This window comes from Somniosus microcephalus, chromosome 3, assembly GCF_052327205.1.
Source record: "Somniosus microcephalus isolate GS21.2 chromosome 3, FLI_Smic_1.0, whole genome shotgun sequence".
NCBI classification, from domain to species: Eukaryota; Metazoa; Chordata; class Chondrichthyes; order Squaliformes; family Somniosidae; genus Somniosus; species Somniosus microcephalus.
Genome location: NC_140989.1, coordinates 375,811,931 through 375,837,183, shown reverse-complemented (window position 1 = coordinate 375,837,183; position 25,253 = coordinate 375,811,931). Strand labels below are relative to the sequence as shown.

Genomic DNA, 25,253 nt, shown 5'->3' with positions numbered 1-25,253 from the left:
CAAAATCAAAAATGACAAGATCTTGAGGTGGAGAATCGAACTTTCCACCTACAATTACGAGATCTTGTACCGGCCCGGGAAGCTAAATGAACCCCCGGATGCGCTATCGCGTGGCACCTGCGCCAGCGCGCAGATCGATAGACTGCGGGCCCTCCACAATGACCTCTGCCACCTGGGGGTCACCAGGTTCTTCCACCTCATCAAGGCCCGCAACCTGCCTTACTCTATTGAGGAGGTCAGGACCATGACCAGGAACTGCCAAGTCTGCGCTGAGTGCAAACCGCACTTTTATAGACCAGACAGGGCACACCTGATAAAAGCCACTCGCCCCTTCGAGCGCCTGAGCGTTGATTTTAAAGGGCCTCTCCCCTCCTCCGACCGCAATGTGTTCTTCCTCAATATTATTGATGAGTACTCCCGTTTCCCGTTCGCCTTCCCCTGCCCGGACATGACCAGTGCCACGGTCATTAAATGTCTGAACAACCTCTTCACCCTGTTCGGCTTCCCCAGCTATATCCATAGCGACCGGGGCTCATCGTTTATGAGCGACGAACTCCGTCAGTACCTGCTAACTAGGGGTATTGCCACAAGCAGGACCACCAGTTACAACCCCCGGGGGAACGGACAGGTGGAAAGAGAGAATGCGACAGTTTGGAAGGCCGTCCTGCTAGCCTTAAAGTCTAGGGGCCTTCCAACCTCCCGCTGGCAGGATGTGCTCCCCGATGCGCTCCACTATATTCGGTCACTGCTCTGCACTGCCACTAACGCCACCCCTCATGAGAAAATGTTTGTCTTCCCAAGGAAGTCCACATCGGGGACATCGCTACCGCCATGGCTGACGTCCCCAGGGCCGATCCTACTGAGAAGACACGTGAGGACCCATAAAACGGACCCCCTGGTCGAGAGGGTCGACCTCCTCCACGCCAACCCCCAGTATGCTTACATCGCATACCCGGACGGGCGGGAGGACACAGTCTCCATAAGAGACCTTGCACCCTCGGGGGCCGCAGTAACCCACTACCCACTACCACCCCCCCCGACGATCCGATATCCAGCCCCAGCAGACGGCAGGCCTGGGCCCAGTGACCCGCTCGACATCTGCGAGGACGACACGCCTGTGCCACAGCCCACGCAGGACTCGACGCCGGAAGCTTCACTACCCCTGCCGTCGCCACGCCGATCACAGCGGCAGACAAGACCTCCGGAGAGACTCCAATACACTAACTTTTAATACACTTCACCCCGCCGGACTCAATTTTAAACAAGGGGTGAATGTGGTAAACCACTGTTTGTATTCCTGTTTGTCCTGTTTGTATTCCACTGTGTACATGCCTGGACATGCCTCGGCTGACTCCTCCCACAGGTCCTAGTATAAAGGTGACTGCTCCCCAGCCCTTTGTATTTCTGGACCGGTCGACCACGCGAGGCAGACCTCCATTCTGTTGTTAATAAAAGCCTTTAGTTACTCTTCTAACTCTCAGTCTTTTATGAGTAATTGATAGCGCATCACTGAGGTAGTGCTGCACTGTCGGAGGGGCAGTACTGAGGGAGTGCTGCACTGTCGGAGGGGTAGTACTGAGGTAGTGCTGCACTGTCAGAGGGGCAGTATTGAGGGAGCGCCGCACTGTCGGAGGGGAGTACTGAGGGAGCATGGCAGTGTCGGAGCGGCAGTACTGAGGGAGCACTGCACTGTCGGAGGGGCAGTACTGAGCGAGCGCTGCACTGTCGGAGGGTCAGTACTGAGGGAGTGTTGCACTGTCGGAGGGGCAGTACTGAAGGAGCGCCGCACTCTCTGGGGGTGGCAGCACTGAGGGAGCGCCGCACTGTCGGTGGGGCAGTACTGAGGGAGTGCTGCACTGTCGGAGGGGCAGTACTGAGGGGGTGCGGCACTGTCGGAGGGGCAGTACTGAGGGAGCGCGGCACTGTCGTGGGGCCGTACTGAAGGAGTGCTGCATTGTCGGAGGGGCAGTACTGAGGGAGCACGGCACTGTCGTGGGGCCGTACTGAAGGAGTGCTGCATTGTCGGAGGGACAGTACTGAGGGAGCACCGCACTGTCGGAGGGCATTACTGAGGGAGCGCTGCACTGTCCGAGAGGCAGTACTGAGGGAGCGCTGCACTCTCGGTGGGGCAGTACTGAGGGAGTGCTGCCCTGTCGGAGGGGCAGTACTGAGGGAGCTCTGCACTGTCAGAAGGGCAGTAATGAGGAAGTGCTGTACCTTCGGAAGGGCAGTATTGAGGGAGTGCTGCACTGTCGGAGCGGCAGTACTGAGGGAGCGCTGCACTGTCGGAGGGGCAGTACTGAAGGAGCTCTGCACTGTCGGAGGGGCAGTACTGAGGGAGCGCGGCACTGTCGGGGGGGCAGTACTGAGGGAGCGCTGCACTGTCGGTGGGGCAGTACTGAGGGACTGCTGCACTGTCGGAGGGGCAGTACTGAGGGGATGCTGCACTGTCGGAGGGGCAGTACTGGGGGAGCGCGGCACTGTCGGGGGAGCGCGGCACTGTCGGAGGGGCAGTACTGAGGGAGCGCTGCACTGTCGGTGGGGCAGTACTGAGGGGGTGCTGCACTGCCGGAGAGGCAGTACTGAGGTAGCGCTGCACTGCCGGAGGGGTAGTACTGAGGTAGTGCTGCACTGTCGGAGGGGCAGTACTGAGGGAGTGCTGCACTGTCGGAGGGGTAGTACTGAGGTAGTGCTGCACTGTCAGAGGGGCAGTATTGAGGGAGCGCCGCACTGTCGGAGGGGAGTACTGAGGGAGCATGGCAGTGTCGGAGCGGCAGTACTGAGGGAGCGCTGCACTGTCGGAGGGGCAGTACTGAGCGAGCGCTGCACTGTCGGAGGGTCAGTACTGAGGGAGTGCTGCACTGTCGGAGGGGCAGTACTGAAGGAGCGCCGCACTCTCTGGGGGTGGCAGCACTGAGGGAGCGCCGCACTGTCGGTGGGGCAGTACTGAGGGAGTGCTGCACTCTCTGGGGGTGGCAGTACTGAGGGGGTGCGGCACTGTCGGAGGGGCAGTACTGAGGGAGCGCGGCACTGTCGTGGGGCAGTACTGAAGGAGTGCTGAATTGTCGGAGGGACAGTACTGAGGGAGCACCGCACTGTCGGAGGGCATTACTGAGGGAGCGCTGCACTGTCCAAGAGGCAGTACTGAGGGAGCGCTGCACTCTCGGTGGGGCAGTACTGAGGGAGTGCTGCCCTGTCGGAGGGGCAGTACTGAGGGAGTGCTGCACTGTCAGAGCGGCAGTAATGAGGGAGTGCTCTACTGTCGGGGGGGCAGTACTGAGGGAGCTCTGCACTGTCAGAAGGGCAGTACCTTCGGAAGGGCAGTATTGAGGGAGTGCTGCACTGTCGGAGCGGCAGTACTGAGGGAGCGCTGCACTTTCGGAGGGGCAGTAATGAGGGAGCGCTGCACTGTCGGTGGGGCAGTATTGAGGGAGCACCGCACTGTCAGAGGTGAGTACTGAGGGAGCGCTGCAATATTGGAGGGGCAGTACTGAGGGAGCGCTGCACTGTCAGAGGGGCAGTACTGAGGGCACGCCGCACTGTCGGAGGGGCAGTACTTAGGGAGCGCTGCACTGTCGGAGGGGGCAATACTGAAGGAAAACCGCACTGTCAGAGGGCATTACTGAGGGAGCGCTGCACTGTCGGTGGGGCAGTACTGAGGGAGTGCTGCACTGTCGGTGGGGCAGTACTGAGGGAGCGCTGCACTGTCGGTGGGGCAGTACTGAGGGAGTGCTGCACTGTCGGTGGGGCAGTACTGAGGGAGTGCTGCACTGTCGGAGGGGCAGCACTGAGGAAGCTCTGCACTGTCGGAGGGGCTGTACTGAGGGAGCGCTGCACTGTCGGAGGGGCAGTACTGAGGGACTGCTGCACTGTCAGAGGGGCAGTACTGAGTGAGTGCTGCACTGTCGGAGGGGCAGTACTGAGTGAGTGCTGCACTGTCGGATGGGCAGTACTGAGGGAACTCTTGTGGTAATCCACTGTTATCGTTCACAACCGTTCACTATTGTTACACTGTTGTTATCACTGTTTACACTGTTGTTATCACTACACAAGGTTACCTCTTGCCACGCACGCTGTTATACCTAGGCATACCTCAGCTGACTCCGCCCATGGCTCCGCCTGCTTGCCCAGGTATAAAGGTGACTGATTGGCTAGTATTCTTCCTTGTTGGAACCGATCACCCACGAGGGTGGGCTCTGTTATTTAGCCAATAAAAACCTATAGTTACTATCTTAACTCGTCGCTTTTCATGGAATGAATTGATAGGTATATCAATTTTATTGGCTAAATTTTGAAATGAATGGACTGGAGCAGCCAAACGACCAGCCAAACGGCCAGCTACAACAGCCCCAGCAGCCGACTTGGCTGCGAGCACTCCGACCGCTGTACCTGGATCTAAATCCACAGGCAGCAAATTCAGCCCTCGACTTCGATCACTGGCTGAGCTGCTTTGAATCCTACCTGGTAGCCTCCGGCGTGCCATCGGAAGCCGACAAACTAAGAGTTCTGACCGCCCAGGTGAGCCCTAAAGTATTTGCACTCATCCGGGACCTTGCTACATACGAGGAGGCCCTCGACCTGCTAAAAGAGCAGCACCGGAGCCCAGTAAATTCAATGTGTGCCAGACATCTCCTAAGATCCCGCTCGCAACAGCCAGGAGAGTCTGTAGATGAATTTTTACGGGCGCTACAAACACTCGGCAGGGACTGTGACTTTAAAGCTGTATCGGCTGCACAACATGCTGAAGGAAATATCCGTGATGCCTTCGTGAAAGGCCTTCGGTCCGACTACTCACGGCAAAGACTGCTCGAATCAAAGGACCTCGGCTTGAAAGCAGCTGCAGCCCTCGCTCGCTCCCTGGAAGTGGCCCATCGGGACCTCGAGGCGTACTCCGGGTACAGTGCTGCGCGACCCTGGGACTCGGGCTCGACTTCGGCCACAATACCCCTCGGAACGCCGCCCCTGGGGCCTACTACGGCGTCGGTGTCCCGGAATCGATCGGGACCGCCACCCTCGGGACCTGCTGCGGCAGCGGAGCCCCGCGATCGGGCCGCCAGCTGCTATTTCTGTGGCCAGGCGAGACATCAAAGGGCACGCTGCCCTGCAAGGAACGCGACCTGCTCCGGATGTGGAAAAAAAGGCCACTTCGCAAACGCCTGCAGGGGGAAAGCCACAGACACCAGCAGTGCCTCATGTGAGTCGTGGGGGCGGCCATCTTTGATCAAGGCCACAGACGCCAGCAGTGCCTCATTTGAGTCGTGGGGGCGGCCATCTTCTCCGCCATTTTGTCCAACTTCGACCTCGTGAGGATCCGAGTCATGGGCGCCGCCATTTTGTTCGCCGCACTCAGCCGCCATTTTGTCTCCAGACCCGACCACCGCCTCACCTGCCGACTACAGCAGCTCAGTCAGCCATACACTGGCCTCCATCACGCTTGACCAAGCTCTCCCGCATCATCTGTCCAGGTCCATGATGGACATCGAAGTAAACGGCCACGCCACGACCTGCCTGTTCGACAGCGGGAGCACGGAGAGTTTTATTCACCCAGACACGGTGCGCTGCTACTCCCTCACTGTCCGGCCAACGCGCCATCGGATCTCGATGGCGTCGAAGTCTCATTCAACAGACGTCAGCGGCTACTGTGTGGTGACCCTGTCGGTTAGGGGCACGGAATATAAAAACTTTAAACTTCTCGTCCTGCCCCAGCTCTGCGCTGCTGTCCTACTAGGGCTGGATTTCCAATCCCACCTTCAAAGTGTCACTTTGGCATACGGTGGATCCCTCCCCCCACTCACAGTCTACAACCAGCAGTTTTTAAACCGCCCGCCGCGTACCACCTGCGGCCTCTCCACTCTCAAAGTCCTGCCCCCCTCCTTGTTCGCTAACCTCACCCGCGACTGTAAACCCGTCGCTACCAAGAGCAGGCGGTACAGCGCCGGGGACAGAGCTTTTATTAGCTCTGAGGTGCAGCGACTCCTGAAGGAGGGCATCATCAAGAGAAGCAACAGCCCCTGGCGTGCCCAGGTCGTAGTCGTTAAGACCGGCAATAAACACCGCCTGGTCATCGACTACAGCCAAACCATAAACCGGTACACCCAGCTGGACGCATACCCACTTCCCCGCATATCTGATATGGTCAACCAGATTGCACAGTACTTGGTATTCTCCACCATCGACCTTAAGTCGGCCTATCACCAACTCCCTATCCGCCCTGAGGACCGCCAGTATACCACCTTCGAGGCGAATGGCCGCCTCTACCACTTCCTTCGGGTTCCCTTCGGCGTCACCAACGGGGTTTCGGTCTTCCAAAGGGAGATGGACCGGATGGTTGACCAGAACGCGCTGCAGGCCACGTTTCCTTATCTAGATAACGTCACCATCTGCGGCCACGACCAGCAGGACCATGATGTTAATCTGGAGAAATTCCTCTGTACGGCCCAACGGCTGAATCTCACTTACAATAAGGAGAAATGTATGTTTAACACCTCTCGCCTTGCCATCCTCGGCTGCGTAGTAGAGAACGGAGTCATCGGCCCCGACCCCGAAAGAATGCGCCCCCTCATGGAGCTTCCCCTCCCCCACTGTCCAAAGGCGCTGCAGAGAACCCTGGGGCTCTTCGCTTACTATGCCCAATGGGTGCCCAATTATGCGGACAAAACCAGACCCCTCATGAAGTCCACCTCCTTCCCCCTGACAGCAGAAGCATGCGCAGCCTTCTCCCTCATAAAAGGAGACATTGCGAAGGCCACAATGCACGCAGTGGATGAGTCCATCCCTTTCCAAGTGGAGAGCGATGCATCCGACTTCGCCCTAGCTGCAACCCTTAACCAGGCGGGGAGACCTGTGGCCTTCTTCTCAAGGACCCTCCAGGGCCCTGAGATCCGACACTCTTCTGTCGAGAAGGAGGCCCAGGCGATTGTGGAAGCGGTACGACGCTGGAGGCATTACCTGGCAGGCAAACGATTTACCCTCCTCACCGACCAGCGTTCGGTTGCTTTTATGTTTAATAACAAGCTGAGGGGCAAAATCAAGAACGACAAGATCTTGAGGTGGAGAACTGAGCTCTCCACCTACGATTACGATATCTTGTACCGGCCTGGTAAACTCAACGAGCCCCCAGATGCTCTATCACGAGGTACATGCGCCAACGCGCAAGTTGATAGACTGTGGACCCTCCACAACGACCTCTGCCACCCCGGGGTCACTAGACTTTACCACTTCATTAAGGCCCGCAACCTGCCCTACTCCATCGAGGAGGTCAGGACCATGACCAGGAACTGCCAGACCTGTGCCGAATGCAAACCGCATTTCTATAGGCCGGACAGAGCAAGCCTAATCAAGGCCACCCGCCCCTTCGAGCGCTTGAGCATCGATTTTAAGGGGCCCCTCCCATCCTCTGACCGTAATGTGTACTTCCTCAACATTATTGACGAGTACTCCCGTTTCCCCTTTGCCATCCCCTGCCCAGACATGACCAGTACCACGGTCATCAAATGCCTGAACGACCTCTTCGCCTTGTTCGGGTTCCCGAACTATATACATAGCGACCGGGGCTCATCCTTCATGAGCGAGGAACTTCGCCAGTTCCTGCTCGCGAGAGGTATTGCTGCGAGCAGGACCACCAGCTACAACCCCCGGGGGAACGGCCAGGTGGAAAGAGAGAACGCGACAGTTTGGAAGGCCGTCCTCTTAGCCCTAAAGTCTAAGGGCCTCCCAACCTCTCGCTGGCAGGAAGTCCTCCCGGCAGCGCTCCATTCCATCCAGTCACTGCTTTGTACTGCCATTAACGCCACCCCTCATGAGCAAATGTTTGTTTTCCCCAGTAAGTCGACTACGGGAACCTCGCTACCAACATGGCTGACTTCACCGGGGCCCGTCCTGCTGCAGAAGCACGTGAGGACCCATAAAACGGACCCCCTGGTCGAGCGGGTGAACCTCCTGCACGCCAATCCCCAGTATGCCTATGTGGCATACCCAGACGGGCGGGAGGACACAGTCTCCTTGCGAGACCTCGCACCCTTGGGCACCCCTGAGATACCACCATTACCCCCCACCACTCCCCCAAATCCAGCTCCTGTAGGCGGCATGCCGGAACCCCAGGAGCCTTCGTCGACCACGCACACACCAGCACTAACATCGGATACTGCACCACCGCCGCCGCTGCTGCGCCGATCAGAAAGGCTTACAAGGCCTCCTGATAGACTGACATACACGAACTGGTAGTACACTTCACCCCGCCGGACTCAATTTTAAACAAGGGGTGAATGTGGTAAACCACTGTTATCGTTCACAACCGTTCACTATTGTTACACTGTTGTTATCACTGTTTACACTGTTGTTATCACTACACAAGGTTACCTCTTGCCACGCATGCTGTTATACCTAGGCATACCTCAGCTGACTCCGCCCATGGCTCCGCCTGCTTGCCCAGGTATAAAGGTGACTGATTGGCTAGTATTCTTCCTTGTTGGAACCGATCACCCACGAGGGTGGGCTCTGTTATTTAGCCATTAAAAACCTATAGTTACTATCTTAACTCGTCGCTTTTCATGGAATGAATTGATAGGTATATCAACTCTGCACTGTCGGAGGGGCAGTACTGAGGGAGCGTGGCACTGTCGGAGCGGCAGTACTGAGGGAGCGCTGCACTGTCGGAGGGGCAGTACTGAGGGAGCGCTGCATTGTCGGAGGGGGCAGTACTGAGGGAGGGCTGGACTGTCGGGGCAGTACTGAGGGAGCGCTGCACTGTCGGAGGGGCAGTACTGAGGGAGTGCTGCACTGTCAGAGGGGCAGTACTGAGGGAGTGCCGCACTGTCGGAGGGGCAGTACTGAGGGAGTGCCGCACTGTCGGAGTTGCCTTCTTTCGTTTAACTGAGGCCTCTTCTGCCCTCTCAGGTGGGTGTAAATGAACCCACGCCTGCACTTTCCCCTTTTAGCTGCGAGGCCGCGCAGTGGCCTGGAGGTCCCGCGCAGTCCGCTTGCTGGGCGTGCGCTGAAATTTGAATGGGTCGCGCAAGCCCGTTAAAGTGACCGTGCACCCCCCCAAATATTAGCGGGACATTGCACGGCGATGATCTGAAGAGGAGCAGGGGAGTTCTCCCTGGTGTCCTGACCAATATTTATCCCTCAATCCAGGATAATTTAAAACAGATTATCTGGTCGTTGTCACATTGCGGTTTGTGGGATCTTGCTGTCTGCAAATTGGCTGCCGCGTTTCCTACATTACAACAGTGACTACACTTCAAGAAAAGTACTTCATTGGCTGTGAAGCACTTTGGGCCGTCCTGAGGTGGTGAAAGGCGCTATAGAAATGCGAGTTCTTTCTATTGCCGGCGATCCAGGTCCTCGACATGGGCTGAATCTGTAAATGTCACGGCCTGGGTTTGGCTGCTCGGTTCTCACATCAGTGTCTTGGTTTCCGCCCCTGACAGAATGGACTGTTTCCATCACTCAGAGGCTCCTTCACTGACCCACAAATCATCATTTGACCGATAACACCGACACGCTGCCAGGAATTTAAAGGTTGAATCCGTCAGCTGTCGACTGTCTCAATCTGAGGAGAACAATCCCAGCTTCTCCAGTCTCTCCCCGCAACTGAACTCCCTCATCCCTGGTACCATTCTCGAAATCTCCCCTTAACCTTCCCTGATCGAAGGGAACAATCCCAGCTTCTCCAGTCTCTCCCCGCAACTGAACTCCCTCATCCCTGGCACCATTCTCGAAATCTCACCTAAACCTTCCCTGATCGAAGGGAACAATCCCAGCTTCTCCAGTCTCTCCCCGCAACTGAACTCCCTCATCCCTGGTACCATTCTCGAAATCTCCCCTTAACCTTCCCTGGTCGAAGGGAACAATCCCAGCTTCTCCAGTCTCTCCCCGCAACTGAACTCCCTCATCCCTGGTACCATTCTCGAAATCTCACCTAAACCTTCCCTGATCGAAGGGAACAATCCCAGCTTCTCCAGTCTCTCCCCATAACTGAACTCCCTCATCACTGGTACCATTCTCGAAATCGACCCTTAACCTTCCCTGATCGAAGGGAACAATCCCAGCTTCTCCAGTCTCTCCCCGCAACTGAACTCCCTCATCACTGGTACCATTCTCGAAATCTCCCCTTAACCTTCCCTGATCGAAGGGAACAATCCCAGCTTCTCCAGTCTCTCCCCGCAGCTGAACTCCCTCATCCCTGGTACCATTCTCGAAATCTCCCCTTAACCTTCCCTGATCGAAGGGAACAATCCCAGCTTCTCCAGTCTCTCCCCGCAACTGAACTCCCTCATCCCTGGTACCATTCTCAAAATCTCACCTTAACCTTCCCTGATCGAAGGGAACAATCCCAGCTTCTCCAGTCTCTCCCCGCAACTGAACTCCCTCATCCCTGGTACCATTCTCGAAATCTCCACTTAACCTTCCCTGATCGAAGGGAACAATCCCAGCTTCTCCAGTCTCTCCCCGCAACTGAACTCCCTCATCCCTGGTACCATTCTCGAAATCTCCCCTTAACCTTCCCTGATCAAAGGGAACAATCCCAGCTTCTCCAGTCTCTCCCCGCAACTGAACTCCCTCATCCCTGGTACCATTCTTGAAATCTCCCCTTAACCTTCCCTGATCGAAGGGAACAATCCCAGCTTCTCCAGTCTCTCCCCGCAACTGAACTCCCTCATCCCTGGTACCATTCCCGAAATCTCCCCTTAACCTTCCCTGATCGAAGGGAACAATCCCAGCTTCTCCAGTCTCTCCCCGCAACTGAACTCCTTCATCACTGGTACCATTCTCGAAATCTCCCCTTAACCTTCCCTGATCGAAGGGAACAATCCCAGCTTCTCCAGTCTCTCCCCGCAACTGAACTCCCTCATCCCTGGTACCATTCTCGAAATCTCCCCTTAACCTTCCCTGATCGAAGGGAGCAATCCCAGCTTCTCCAGTCTCTGCCCACAGCTGAACTCCCTCATCCCTGGTACCATTCTCGAAATCTCCCCTTAACCTTCTCTGCTCTAAGGAGAACAATCCCAGCTTCTCCAGTCTCTCCACATAACTGAAGTCCCTCATCCCTGTCACTGTAGTGTATGTACCCGTCTATCTTTAAGGGAACTATTGAATGTAACCGTTCACCTTTAAGGGAACTACTTTAGGTGTGGCACTATTTGTTTGGCTTCTGTATACTGTAATACTGATAGTGACCACACCAGTATATACGTGTTGTGCCAGGAGTTATTGGGCAGATTCGCCCGGACCTTCGAATAGTAAAGACCTGTTTGTTTGTTACTTCTGAAGTCTGTGTATTTATTAACTGCACAACCCACAGACTTTACAGTGGCGACGAGTCCGATCGTACCCTGCGGCAAGATTACCAAAAGCAACGAAGAGCGTCGAAGAGAGACAACCGCCCTCGTCGTGCTACCAAAAGAAAACACGAGGCTGCAACAACAGAAAGCAGGGAGACTAACAACAAAAGCTGTATCAGCAACAGGCACTGACTACCCTTCTGCCACGGTGCGGAGTGAGCCGACCAGCAAGAAACAAGGCGGCCGAAGAGACTGTGAGTAGGGGAAGGGGTAGAAGTATCCGGAGGATAAGGGCAGAGCACTCGACCTCGGTCGAGGGGGAGCTGTGCCGGCCAAAAGTCGGGTCCAACGGCGTCGGGTGACAGCCGGACCGCGATCGGCGAGAAAAATCCGGGCAGCGACCGCAGCCACGAAGCGCTGAGCCTGCGAGTAGGCGCGGGAAGAGAAACCCAGCCGCAGCCAGGGAGGGAAACACCGGTCTGCGAGAGGGCTGGGGAGGCGAACGGGAACCGTGCGGGTGAGAGCCGGGTGCGGAGAGAGAGACTGCGAGGAGCCAGTCCAGCGGCTGAGCTGTTCTCCACCAACGGGGTACTCAGAGCCGGCAAAACCGAACGTGCGGGAGTGGGTGAGAGACACAGCCGAAAACGGGGTGAGAGACTGCGCGAGAGTCAGTCCAGCGGCTGAACTGTTCTCCACCAACGGGGTACCCAGGGCCGGTAGCACCGAACGTGCGGGTGAGAGAGCGACAGAGCCGGGTACGGAGAGAGAGACTGCGCGAGAGCCAGTCCAGCGGCTGAACTGTCCTCCGTTAACGGGGTGTACCCAGCGCCGGTTGGGCCGTGCGGGCGGGAGGAAAAGACATAGCCGAGTAAGGGGAGCTGTGCGGAAGCCAGCCAGCGGCTGAACCTGTCCGCTGTGGGGGAAGCGTACCCCTTCCACCGGGAAGAAACGCGGGACGCCGCCATTAGGCGGAGAAGACGCCAGAAGCGGGAAACCGCCATTGAAGTGGGCGAGGCGAGAAAGGAAGAGCGGGAAACCGCCATTTTCGCGGGAAAACCGCCATCTTGATTGACATACCGCCATTGAAGTGGGCAGGGAGAGAAGGAAAGAGCGGGAAACCGCCGATTTCGCGGGAAAACCGCCATCTTCGAAACAAACAAATAAATAAGAATACTTAAAGAAATACTGGTGCTGCTCCCAAGGGAAGAAAAATGCCTAAGCGAGGGAATATTAACGACTTTAATTCGGAAATAGAAGACTGGGCCATGTACCACGTACGTGGAACGCATAGAGATCTATTGCGAAGCCAACAAAATAGAGGAAGACGACAAGGCGATAACATTGCTAAACTCGATGGGGGCAAAAACATACGGGCTCTTGAAGCATCTAATAGCACCAAATAAACCAGTGGATCAGACCTTCAAAGAGATTGTGGCTGTGCTGAAGGACCATTTGAACCCCACACCGCTGATGCTGGCTGAACGATTCAAATTCTACGCAAGAACGCAGAAGAAAGACGAAAGCAATGCGGAATACTTGGTCGAACTGCGTAGGCTAGCGAAATACTGCCAGTTCGGAGGAAATCTGACAGAAGCGCTGCGGGACAAGTTCGTATGCGGATTGTCCAAAGAAGGGACGCAGAAGCGACTACTGGAAGAGAACGACCTCACACTGGACAGGGCTGTCCTTATAGCTGCATCGCACGAAGCCGCAGCGAAAGGAACGGCGGAAATGCAACTAAAGGCGGCGGCACTTGGGGTGGACCAAATTACTTCAAGCACAACAAAATGCTACCGTTGTGGGAAGACCACGCATGACCAGAATCAATGCTGGTTTAAGAACCAAGAGTGTAGGAAATGTGGCAAACTGGGTCACATCGCGAAGGTATGCCGGTCCGGGAAAAAGACCAATAATCAAAGGAAGCCACCACAAGAAAAGTACAACAAGGTACACAAGGTGGCTGAGAAGAGTTCAGACGAACAGAATTCAGACTCAGACCCAAACAACCAGGAGCTGGGTAGGCTGAGAATCCACAATGTGGGTAAAGAAATGGATCTACAGACCATCTGGGTCATACTAAAAATAGCTGGAGTCCAAGTAAGAATGGAGCTGGACACTGGATCAGCTCAATCAGTCATCAACCGAAGGGACTACCACCGGCTATTCTCTCACATACCTTCAAGCAAAGGATTCATCCATGACGGAAGAACACCGAGCTCGGACGCAAACTTATGTCAAAGTACGACAACAATTAGAACAGTTGAGTGACCGTCTCGTACAAGAGATGAAAAATATGGAAAGGTTCTGGGACACCGAATGGGAGAACCTGGAAAGACTACAGAGACAGCTAGCTCAAGCAGAGAGCGACCATAGAGCCATTGTGGTCAAATACCAATCACATTCCCCTGATGCTGTTCAGGAACTAGAATATTTACAGAATGAACCAAAGGAAGAGGAATCTTCAGGGAGCCAGGATTTTATTCCAGTTCTTCTCTACGACTCCTTACAAGCAGAGTGTGAGAAGTTGAAAGAACAGTATGAACAGGCCCAGGCTACAATTCTGGAGGGGGTTAACTCGGCAGCCTCCGAAAAGCTAGTTTCAGTAGAAGCATATGAACAACTAAAGGTTGAACATGAGCAAGAAGTCCAAAGGCTGCAGGAAATTCTTGATGAGCTCAAGGCCAAGACAGACTCATCGGTAGGAGATCCATCCATAGATGAGAAATTAGAGGTGAAAATCATGGCAGAGCATGAAAGACTAGGGCCTAGAAATTGAGTTTGCGCTGCGCCAGGGCTTTAGCGCCGGAAGTTAGCGCCGGCGCTAAGTCCCTTTGAGCACGCCAAAAATTCAGTAGCGCCGCGCCCAAACGGCTGCCGGCGCTACTGAAGGGTTTTAGCGCCTGAAAACTGGCGCATTGCGGCGCTATTCCGGCGCTGCGGCGCCCGCTGCGGTGCGGCAGGCTCGCGAAGTGCAGGCCTCCTCCTTCCGTTAAGGAGGAGCTGCCTGCACCCGGCCGCGGCCCGCGTAAATCTCCTGAAAAATGAGCCCGGCACCTCGGACAAGTGCCGGGCTTTTATCTGTTCTGGTGGGGGGGGGGGGAGAAGTCCGGGGAGGGAGCTGCGGGCAGGCGGCTGGCGGGAAAGCGGCCGGCCGCCGCGCCTCCTTAAAGCGCCGGCGCAGACTCCGGCAACACTCGTTTGCCGGAGTCTTAGTTGCGGCTGCCACTGGCGAGGCGGCCGCAACTGAATTTCGGCTTGGGGCCGGGTTACCACGGCAACCGGGACGCTGCGCACACCGATGACGTCATCGGTGCCGGCGCAGCGCTACCGGTCTACCGCCGTGGAAGGGCCCCAGGCAATTTAGGAACCGGCGCCAATTGCAGCGCTAGGCCCTCTAGCGCCGCAAAATCGGTGCTAAGGGCACTGAATTTCTAGGCCAGGATGTCCAAGAACTTATAAAAACATTGAAGGACACCCAAGACAAATATGAGGCGGCAATGACCGAGGTTCAACAACTTGAAGAACAGATTCAACTGGGAATCCTTTCAGTGGAAGAACAGGACACTGTAAGAATGGTCCCTGAACATGAACTAGAGAGCCTCAGGGCGCAACTTTTCCGAGCGCTGAAAGCCAAAGTTCAAGAGGAACGTAAGGTGGAAGTATTGGAGAAAGAGGTGGAGGAAATGGAGAAGACTCTGATCCACCGTGTTCCCAGGGAAGAGTTAACGGTCAGCCAACTCCTTCATATGCTGAAGGACAAGACTCTGCAAGGGGAACAATCTGAACACGAGCTTCAATCTTCAGGGGGAACGAGTTCGGAGCTCTCAAAAGTCATGGAGATAGCTGAGGTGGCAACAAAAATTTTACAAGGATGCCAAAAGTACGTTGAATCATGTCAAGGTGACCAGAAGAATGTGGAAACCGTTACTTTAGTAGAAGGGTTAAATAGCCTGATAACGCAATTACCGATGGAAAGGAAGGTATTGAACTCACAAATGAGGTCCGTCGTGAAGGAATGGCAGATAACCCAGGAAGAGCGGGATGAATATGAATGCATGAAGAAGGCTTTTCAAGAAAGATGTTTAGGGAAGGAACCACCGTCAGCTAACGTCCAGACAGGTGAGGAGGAAGAAGAAGTTTCTCTCGCTGGCCTAACTCAGGACGAACCCGAATATTACCATAACCTGCTGAGTGACACTGAATATTACGAGGATGTGGTCTGCCCAGCTTGTGATGAGAACTCTCAAAGTGCTGAAATCCGGAGGAAGCACTTAAGGTCTAAGGAACATAGAGAGTTGGTGGCGCTACAGCTGGCAGCCGAGAAAGGAGCTCCGAGAGTTTCAAAAAGGCAGAAAAGAAAAAGAAGAAGCAGAAGATAATAACTGTCTAAAATATTAGCACTTCTACCATTCCAGGCGGGACATTACGAAAGGAGCTAAATTAGTTGAAAAACTGGAAAATGTCAAGACAGCCAGTTGGTTGTAAAAGTCCGCACTGCTGGTTCAACAGGACGAAGGTTCAAGCTGTTACGTCAAGAAAAAGGCTATGGAGGAGTCACGCTAGCCAGGTAATCTGGCTACACCAAAGAAATGTTGTTCGGAACGAGTCAAGATCAGAGACTGAATCTATGAACTGTTTCCGCAGAGACTGAACCTGTGAACTGTTTCCACCGAGATTATATTTGTAAATTGTTTTATATGACATTGACTCCACCGAGATTATATCTGTAATTTGTTTTATAGGAAGTTGAAGATATGTATGTTTAACGGGGACTCTGTAAGTAATAAGCTAAAAAGGGAGGATTGTAGTGTATGTACCCGTCTACCTTTAAGGGAACTATTGAATGTAACCGTTCATCTTTAAGGGAACTACTTTAGGTGTGGCAGTATTTGTTTGGCTTCTGTATACTGTAATACCGATAGTGACCACACCAGTATATAAGTGTTGTGCCAGGAGTTATTGGGCAGATTCGCCCGGACCTTCGAATAGTAAAGACCTGTTTGTTTGTTACTTCTGAAGTCTGTGTATTTATTAACTGCACAACCCACAGACTTTACAGTCACCATTCTAGTAAATCTCTCCTGCACCCTCTCCAAGGCCTTGACATCCTTCCTAAAGTGTGGTGCCCAGAATTGGACACAATACTCCAGCTGGGGCCTCACCAGTGATTTATATTTAGCATAACTTCCTTGCTTTTGCACTCGATGCCTCTATTTACAAAGCTCCGGATCCCGTGGGCTATTTAACAGCCTTATCGACTTGTCCTGCCACCTTCAAAGAGTCACTGCTTGTCCGGGTTAGCCTGGTTCTTACAACTTGTGTTTCACTGTGAGGAACAAGTGAATGGAGATGTGAGGAGATTGGTGAGTGGAGAGAGTGAGGGACTGGGCAATGTGCAATGGATGATGAGGACACGGATCAGCCTAAGCCCCCAGGCCTCATTATTAAACTTAAGGGGTGGTGTTCCGGGGTCAGTGTTCTGGGGTCAGTGTTCAGGGGTCATAGAAACATAGAAGATAGGAGCAGGAGTAGGCCATTCGGCCCTTTGAGCCTGCTCCGCCATTCAATGAGATCATGGCTGATCATCCAAATTCAGTACCCTGTCCCTGCCTTCTCCCCATACCCCTTAATCCCTTTAGCCTTAAGAAATATATCCTACTCCTTCTTGAATATATTTAATGAACTGGCCTCCACTGCCCTCTGTGGCAGAGAATTCCACAGGTTCACCACTCTCTGGGTGAAGAAATTCCTCCTCATTTCAGTCCTAAATGGCTTACCCCTTATCCTTAGACTATGACCCCTGGTTCTGGACTCCCTGGCCATCGGAAACATCCTTCCTGCATCTAGTCTGTCCAGGCCTGACAGAATTTTATAGGTTTCGATGAGATCCCCTCTCAATCTTCTAAACTCCAGTGAGTATAAGCCCAATCAACACAATCTCTCCTCATACGTCATTCCTGCCATCCCAGGTATCAGCCTGGTGAATCTTCGCTGCACTCCTTCCATGGCAAGAACGTCCTTCCTCAGATAAGGCGACCAAAACTGCACACAATACTCAAGGTGCGGTCTCACCAAGGCCCTGTACAACTGCAGCAAGACATCCTTGTTCCTGTACTCGAACCCTCTTGCTACGAAGGCCAACATACCATTTGCCTTCTTAACCGCCTGCTGCACCTGCATGCTTATCTTCAGCGACTGGTGCACAATAACACCCAGGTCTCTTTGCACTTCCCCTTCTCCCAATCTATTGCCATTCAAATAATAATCTGCCTTCCTGTTTTTGCCACCAAAGTGGATAACCTCACATTTATCCACATTATAGTGCATTTGCCATTTTTCTGCCCAATCACCCAACCTGTCCAAATCATACTGGAGTTTCACGACATCCTCCTCACAGCATACCCTCCCACCCAGCTTTGTGTCATCTGCAAATTTGGAGATATTACATCCAATTCCCTCGTCCAGATCATGAATACATATTGTGAACAGCTGGGGTCCTAGGGCCGATCCTTGCAGTACCCCACTAGTCACTGCCTGCCACTCGGAAAATGACCCATTTATTCCAACTCTTTGCTTTCTATCCGCCAACCAGTTCTCTATCCAAGTCAATACCTTGCCCCAAATCCCATGTGCCTTAATTTTGCACGCTAATCTCTTATGCAGGACCTTATCGAAAGCCTTCTGAAAGTCCAAATACACCACATCCACTGGTTCTCCCTTATCTATTTTACCAGTTACATCCTCAAAAAATTCCAGTAGATTAGACAAGCATGATTTACCTTTTGTAAATCCATGTTGTGGTGTGGAGATGCCGGAGTTGGACTGGGGTGGTCAACACAGGTACCATCATCACACGTGAGGACACCACCCACCAGGTACATGGTACATACTCATGTGACTCGGCCAACGTTGTCTACCTCACACGTTGCAGGAAAGGATGCCCCGGAGCATGGTACATCGGCGAGACCATGCAGACACTGCGACAACGGATGAAAGGACACCGCGCAACAATCACCAGGCAGGAGTGTTCCCTCCCAGTCAGGGAACACTTCAGCAGTCAAGGACATTCAGCCTCCGATCTTCGGGTAAGCATTCTCCAAGGTGGCCTTCGAGACACACGACAACGCAAAATCGTCGAGCAGAAACTGATAGCCAAGTTCCGCACCCATGAGGACGGCCTTAACCGAGATCTTGGGTTCATGTCACGCTACATGTAACCCCACCTGATGCAGGGTCATCCAGACTCGAGTCGACATTGGCTTGTTCTCTCTACACAGATGCGGCCGGACCTGCTGTGATTTCCAGCCAAAAAAAATGTTTTTTGTCTGTTTTTTTGTTTTTCATACAGACCCCAGCATCTGCAATATTTGACCCCTTGTGACCCCACCTCATTGTTCTTTGATGTAATGTTTCCCTGACTGACCTGTTTGGACACCATTCACACCTTTGACTGCTGTGATTATCTCTCTGCCGAGGTGTGACAAATGGCAGTTGGAAAGGTTACCTGTAAACATCTGACATGATTCTCTGACTATATAAGCTGTGTCTTTATGCATTTCTCCACTTCACCTGAAGAAGGAGCAGCGCTCCGAAAGCTTGTGATTTCAAATAAAGCTGTTGGACTATAACCTGGTGTTGTGTGATTACTTACATAAATCCATGTTGACTTTGTCCGATCCTGTCACTGCTTTCCAAGTGCTCTGCTATTACATCTTTTATAATAGACTCTAGCATTTTCCCCACTACCGATGTCAGGCTTACCGGTCTATAATTCCCCGCTTTTTCTCTACCACCTTTTTTGAATAGTGGGGTAACATTAGCTACCCTCCAATCCATGGGTACTGTTCCAGAGTCTATCGAGTTCTGGAAGATGACCAGCAATGCATCTACTATTTCTCGGGCCACTTCCTTAAGTACCCTGGGATGTAGATTATCAGGCCCTGGGGATTTATCGGCCTTCAGTCCCATCAATTTTCCTAACACCATTTCCCTACAAATACTGATTTCTTTCAGTTCCACCCTTTCATCAGACCCAATGTTCCCCGGCATCTCTGGGAGGTTATTTGTGTCCTCCTTTGTGAAGACAGAACCCAAGTATGAATTTAGTTGGTCTGCCATTTCTTTGTTTCCCATTATAAATTCCCCTGGTTCTGACTGCAAGGGACCTATGCTTTGTAACGATCAATAACATGTCATTCTATAGTGGACACTAGGTGGAGCCGTAGAGCTGTATATAGCTGTATGTATAAGACTACACTACCCAGCTGTATATATATTAAGACTACATTACCCATGAGGCACTAGGCTACCCACAAGGCAACAGTCAAGATGGCAGCCTGCACACAGGAGCACACATGCTGCATCTCTACAGATACTGTACCTAGAGAACGTGTACTGAATAAATGACTAGCTAGAAGCTAGCTGTGTTCATAATAAGAATGTCTATTTATTAATGAACATAACATGGTACCAGGATGGTGAAGATCTGCTGAAAATTGTGAAAAGCGACATGGAGAATTTGAAGCCACCAGAGCGTTTGAATCTCACAGAAAAAATCGACTACAATTGGCAGACTTTTAAACAGCAATTCGAAATCTACATTGCAGCCATCGGATTCGGTACGAAGCCAGACGCAAGGAAGATAGTGTTGCTGCTTACGGTTGCAGGCCCACAGGCGATAGAGGTATTTAATACATTTGTATTTAATCCAGCGGAGAACAGAGAAAAATTAGAAGATGTGCTAAAAAAATTTGATGCACATTGCTCTCCCAAAAAGAATGAGACGTATGAAAGATACATCTTCCGTTCTCGGACACAGCAACAAAATGAGACTTTTGATAGCTTTATAACTGATCTGAAACTGAAAGCACAGACATGTAATTTCTCTGAGCTGAAATCATCCATGATTCGTGACCAGATTGTGTTTGGTATTCATGATAAAAAAGTCAGGGAACGTCTGTTGAGGGAAACCAAACTAAATTTGGAAACTACGGTGAAAATATGCCAAGCCAGCGAGTTAGCTCGAAAGCACGCGAAGACTTTCAGTGAAATCAATAATGATGCGATTGTAATGAGTGAAAATGCTGCTGTCGGTGCTGTGTCCTACAAGGGGAAGAAACGTGGGCAGAACAGAAATGAAAAGCAATCGGAGGATGAAATTTTTAATTGTAAACGCTGTGGTTACAAACACCAGTTAAGACAATGCCCAGCGTTTGGAAAAATGTGCACAAAGTGTAATGGAAAGAATCACTTTGCCAAACAATGCTTTTCAAAAGTAAAAACAACAAAAGGGCAACAAGTTAATGTGATTGAGGACACTGATTTAAGTGAGACATTTTTTGTAGGAATGGTGTCATGTGACGATATCAAAAAAGATACAGAAAATGTGCAGCCCTCAGAAATGGACAATGCTGAACATAAAGTCAATGCAGTAAAAATGGACAAATGGATGATCCCACTGCAGATAAATGGAGCATTAGTTACATTGAAACTCGACACTGGGGCAAAAGCAAACTTAATCAGTATGAGTGACATAAAAAATATGAAAGAAAAGCCCAAAATACAGAAAAAGTCAGTACTACTGAAGGACTATAATGGACAGAATATAGATAGCTTAGGTGTATGCAGACTTAAAGTGACAGTCAAAGACAAAGTGCATCATCTCATGTTTTCTGTTGTTGCTGAAAGACTTGATTCGATAGTAGGTGACAAAGCTTGTGAGGACTTAGAACTGGTCAAAAGAGTCTACCATATAAACTGTGCCATAAGCAGACCAGATGACTCAGGTGATGAAGCAGAGAGCCCATCAAGGATGAAAAGGCCAAAGGGTATCCATGTCTTCAAAAAGCCTAGTTTCTCCAAGAAGAAAGAAAAAGACTTTAAGGTCAAAGAGAAGCCAAAGGAAGAAAAGCACAAAGAGGAAAAACACAAGGAGAAAAAGTCCAAAGATATAACCACAGCAGATGTTGTTAAGCAGTGGAAAGAGAAAAAGAAAAAGAAGAAGCCTGCACCAGAGCAGGAAGCAGTTCCGGTGGATACTCCTTCTTCCCTCAGGCCAATCTTTGGTGTTCCATTAGCCGAGGCTGCTGAGAGGATTATGCTGTATGATGGGATCCAGCTGCCAGCAGTTTTTCGAGAGTGCATTGACTACATTGAGAGTTATGGCATGAAGAGTGAAGGAAACACTGAAACCCTCTCCAAGCAAAGATCGCAAGGAGACCTCGATCTATACAAGAGCAGATTGATGACAATGCCGCAACTACATCTTGTCATTCACCCCCAGAACAATCTCATGAAGACACATCAGACTTACCCGTGTTGAGAAGATCCACACGTGAAGTAAAAAAGCCTGATAGACTTAATCTTTGAGTACAATGTAAAGCTTTGAAAATGTGTTGACTGTTTTGAAAATGTTTATGTTTATAGAGCACTAACAAAAGTGTTACTGATATTATCTTTATTGTTTTCTTGAAAGTTGATGATATTGATTTTGTTAAACCTCAAAGAAAGGGGGATGTAACGATCAATAACATGTCGTTCTATAGTGGACACTAGGTGGAGCCGTAGAGCTGTATATAGCTGTATGTATAAGACTACACTACCCAGCTGTATATATATTAAGACTACATTACCCATGAGGCACTAGGCTACCCACAAGGCAACTGTCAAGATGGCAGCCTGCACACAGGAGCACACATGCTGCATCTCTACAGATACTGTACCTAGAGAATGTGTACTGAATAAATGACTAGCTAGAAGCTAGCTGTGTTCATAATAAGAATGTCTATTTATTAATGAACATAACATGCTTGACTTCACCAATCTTTTTCTCTTCACATATCTATAAAAGCTTTTACAGTCAGTTTTTATGTTCTACATGTATCCCCAATTATAATCGCTCCACCATTGGCGGCCGTGCCTTCAGCTGCCTGGGCCCCAGGCTCTGGAATTCCCTCCCTAAACCTCTCTGCCTCTCTCTCCTCCTTTAAGATGCTTTTTAAACAGACCTCTTTGACCCAGCTTTTGCTCATCTGCCCGAATATCTCCTTGTGTGGCTCGGTGTCAAATGTGGTTTGATAATCGCTCCTGTGAAGCACCCTGGGATGTTTCACTACAATATAGGTGCTATAGAAAGGCAAGTTGTTGTTGTTTTGGGCGGCACTGTAGAAATGCAAGTTATTGTTGTTGTGGGCGGCGCTATACAAATGCAAGTTGTTGTTGTTGTGGGTGGTGCTATAGAAATTCAAGTTGTTGTTGTATGTGGAGCTATAGAAATGCAAGTTGTTGTTGGCGGAGCTATAGAAATGCAAATTGTTGTCGGCGGCACTATAGAAATGCAAGGTGTTGTTGTGGGCACACTATAGAAATGCAAGTTGTTGTTGTGGGTGGCACTATAGAAATGCAAGGTGTTGTTGTTGTGGGCGGCGCTATAGAAATGCAAGTTGTTGTTGTTGTGGGCGCTATAGAAATTCCAGTTGTTGTTGTGGGCGGCGCTATAGAAATGCAAGTTGTTGTTGTTGTGGGCGGCGTTATAGAAAGGCCAGCCTTTCTTTCTTGAAGCGGATTGGGTGGATCTCCAGCAGGAAGTTGGGTTCATTTTATTTCTGCGATTTTGGACCCACAACATCTAAAAAGTGACTGGAAGACAAACCTCGGCCTCAATATGGTCGGTTAAGCCCCTCCCTTACCGAGGGCTGAGAAACTGGTAAAGGATTTCCCACATACAGATTGTTGCTTCATCATAAGCCGATAACATTTGATCCAAGAAAAAGGGAGATTCTCACTCACAGCCTGTGCATCGTGCAACTCACTGCAACAACTAGTATTTATATAGCGCCATTAATGTAGTAAAACGTCCCAAGGAGCTTCACAGGAGCGTAAATCAAACAATATTTGACACCGAGCCACATAAGGAGATATTCGGGCAGGTGAGGTTTTAAGGAGCATCGTAAATGAGAGGAGAGGAGAGGTTTAGGGAGGGAATTCCAGAGCTTAGGGCCCAGGCAGCTGAAGGCACGGCCGCCAATGCTGGAGCAAAGGGAGTGGGGGATGGACAAGAGGCCAGAATTGGAGGAGCGCAGAGATCTCGGAGGGTTGTAGGGCTGGAGGAGGTTACAGAGATAGGGAGGGGCAAAGTTACAGAGGTAGGGAGGGAGGAGGTTACAGAGATAGGGAGGGAGGTGGTTACAGAGATAGGGAGGGAGGGGGTTACAGAGATAGGGAGGAAGGAGGTTACAGAGATAGGGAGGGAGGAGGTTGCAGAGATAGGGCGGGAGGAGGTTACAGAGATAGGGAGGGAGGAGGTTACAGAGATAGGGAGGGAGGAGGTTACAGAGATAGGGAGGGGCGAGGTTACAGAGATAGGGAGGGAGGAGGTTACAGAGATAGGGAGGGAGGAGGTTACAGAGATAGGGAGGGAGGAGGTTACAGAGATAGGGAGGGAGGAGGTTACAGAGATAGGGAGGGGCGAGGCCATGGAGCGATTCGAACACGAGGATGAGAATTTTAAATTGGAGGTGTTGTGGGACCAGGAGCCAATGTGGGTCAGCGAGCACAGGGGGTGATGGGTGAACGGGACTTGGTGCGAGTTAGGACACAAAGGCCTAGAAATTTGGTATAGCTGCGTTTGGGGCGCTTGTCCTGGCGATGCGCAAAGTTTCGCGCCAGGCGCAATTTAGCGCGATATTTGGTTGCAGCGCCCCTAAAGGTGATTGCAGCACTAAATCAGGCGCTGCACGCTACTCTGAAGGTGCTAACCCGGCGGCGCAACCCAATTTCGCAGCGGAGGGGCGCAGCGAAGGTGCTGTCAATAATCACTTTCCCTGAGACACACTGGCGCCGGCCAGCTCTTAAAGGGGCAGGTCAATTGGCATCACCAGACACACTCACTGCCTTGTAGGCCTTCAAAGCGGTGCGAGCCTACCTGTGGTGCACCAGCCTAGCAAGACATGGAAAGGGTGAGGCAGAGGGCGGAACGCCTCACTGATGGGGCATTGGATGCTTTGGTTGGCGCAGTGGAATCAAGGCCAAGGAAGATGGTCGGAATGTGATTTATGTTTTGGACAGTCTCCCGGGTGTGAAAGGCAGTTATGTGTCAGTGTATTAGTTTTGCTTTCTGTTGCCATAGCTTTCTCATGTTTGAAGGAACCACATTTTGTGTAATGAAACACTTTCTTCATTTACAATGGCTATGCCTGCTATTTACATGCATCTTGCCCTTCACAGGCTTGGGGCTATCAGACCGGTTCCATTCCTGTTCTTGGAATGGCAGCAAGCATTCCGTGAGAGGGGCCTAGAAGCTACTTCTGATCAGCCTCTGACGCGCAGCCTGAGAAGAACCGCTCGCGTAGAAGTTCAGGCCAGCAGGCATCTTCTCAGCCACCGACAGAGATGTCCTGCACCTTATCTGAGGCTGCAGATCTGGCTGAAGCAGCTGGCACAGCTCAGTCACCACCTCCTTTCTAAATCGCAGCCTTCTCATACACTGCTCCTCCGGCATGATCATGTAGGAAAACTGCTGTCGTAAAACCCTGCCAGTGTAAGGTCTGCTGTGGCGATGTCTGTTGGCCCTCCTCCGTCTGGCCATGCCCGCCCCCCTCTCCCAGCATCTCAGTGCCCTTTCCAGATGATTCAGCAGCAGGACGTTCCCCTCCAATGCAGCCCCCATAATAAGTGCCCACAGGAAGGTTCTCCGTTGTCAAGGCTCACCAACAGCAAGGTGATGGTCAGAAGGCTGAAGGTCGTCTGCCTGCGCCGGCTCAGTGGTCAAATGGCTCTCAGTGTACAGCTCACCATCTCTTTGTAGCTCTCGAGGAAGTTGTGCTCCAAAAATGGCTGCCGCTTTTAAACCACACCAGTCCCCTTTAAATAACGCTCCTCTAGCCCAAGAGCGACTTGGTAAGGTCCAGGTAAGCTGTCACTATTAGTGCCAGGTGCTACGGAGGGGGGCGCCTCTGAATTTCCGGTCCA

The 25,253-nt window shown here is 51.8% G+C and overlaps 1 protein-coding gene across 1 annotated transcript in view; it reads left to right on the top strand.

Annotated features, from left to right (window-relative positions):
* The window catches only part of LOC147122453 (netrin-G1-like), a 985,713-nt gene that overhangs the window by 506,296 nt on the left and 454,164 nt on the right, over nt 1-25,253 (top strand). The window lies entirely within an intron of this gene.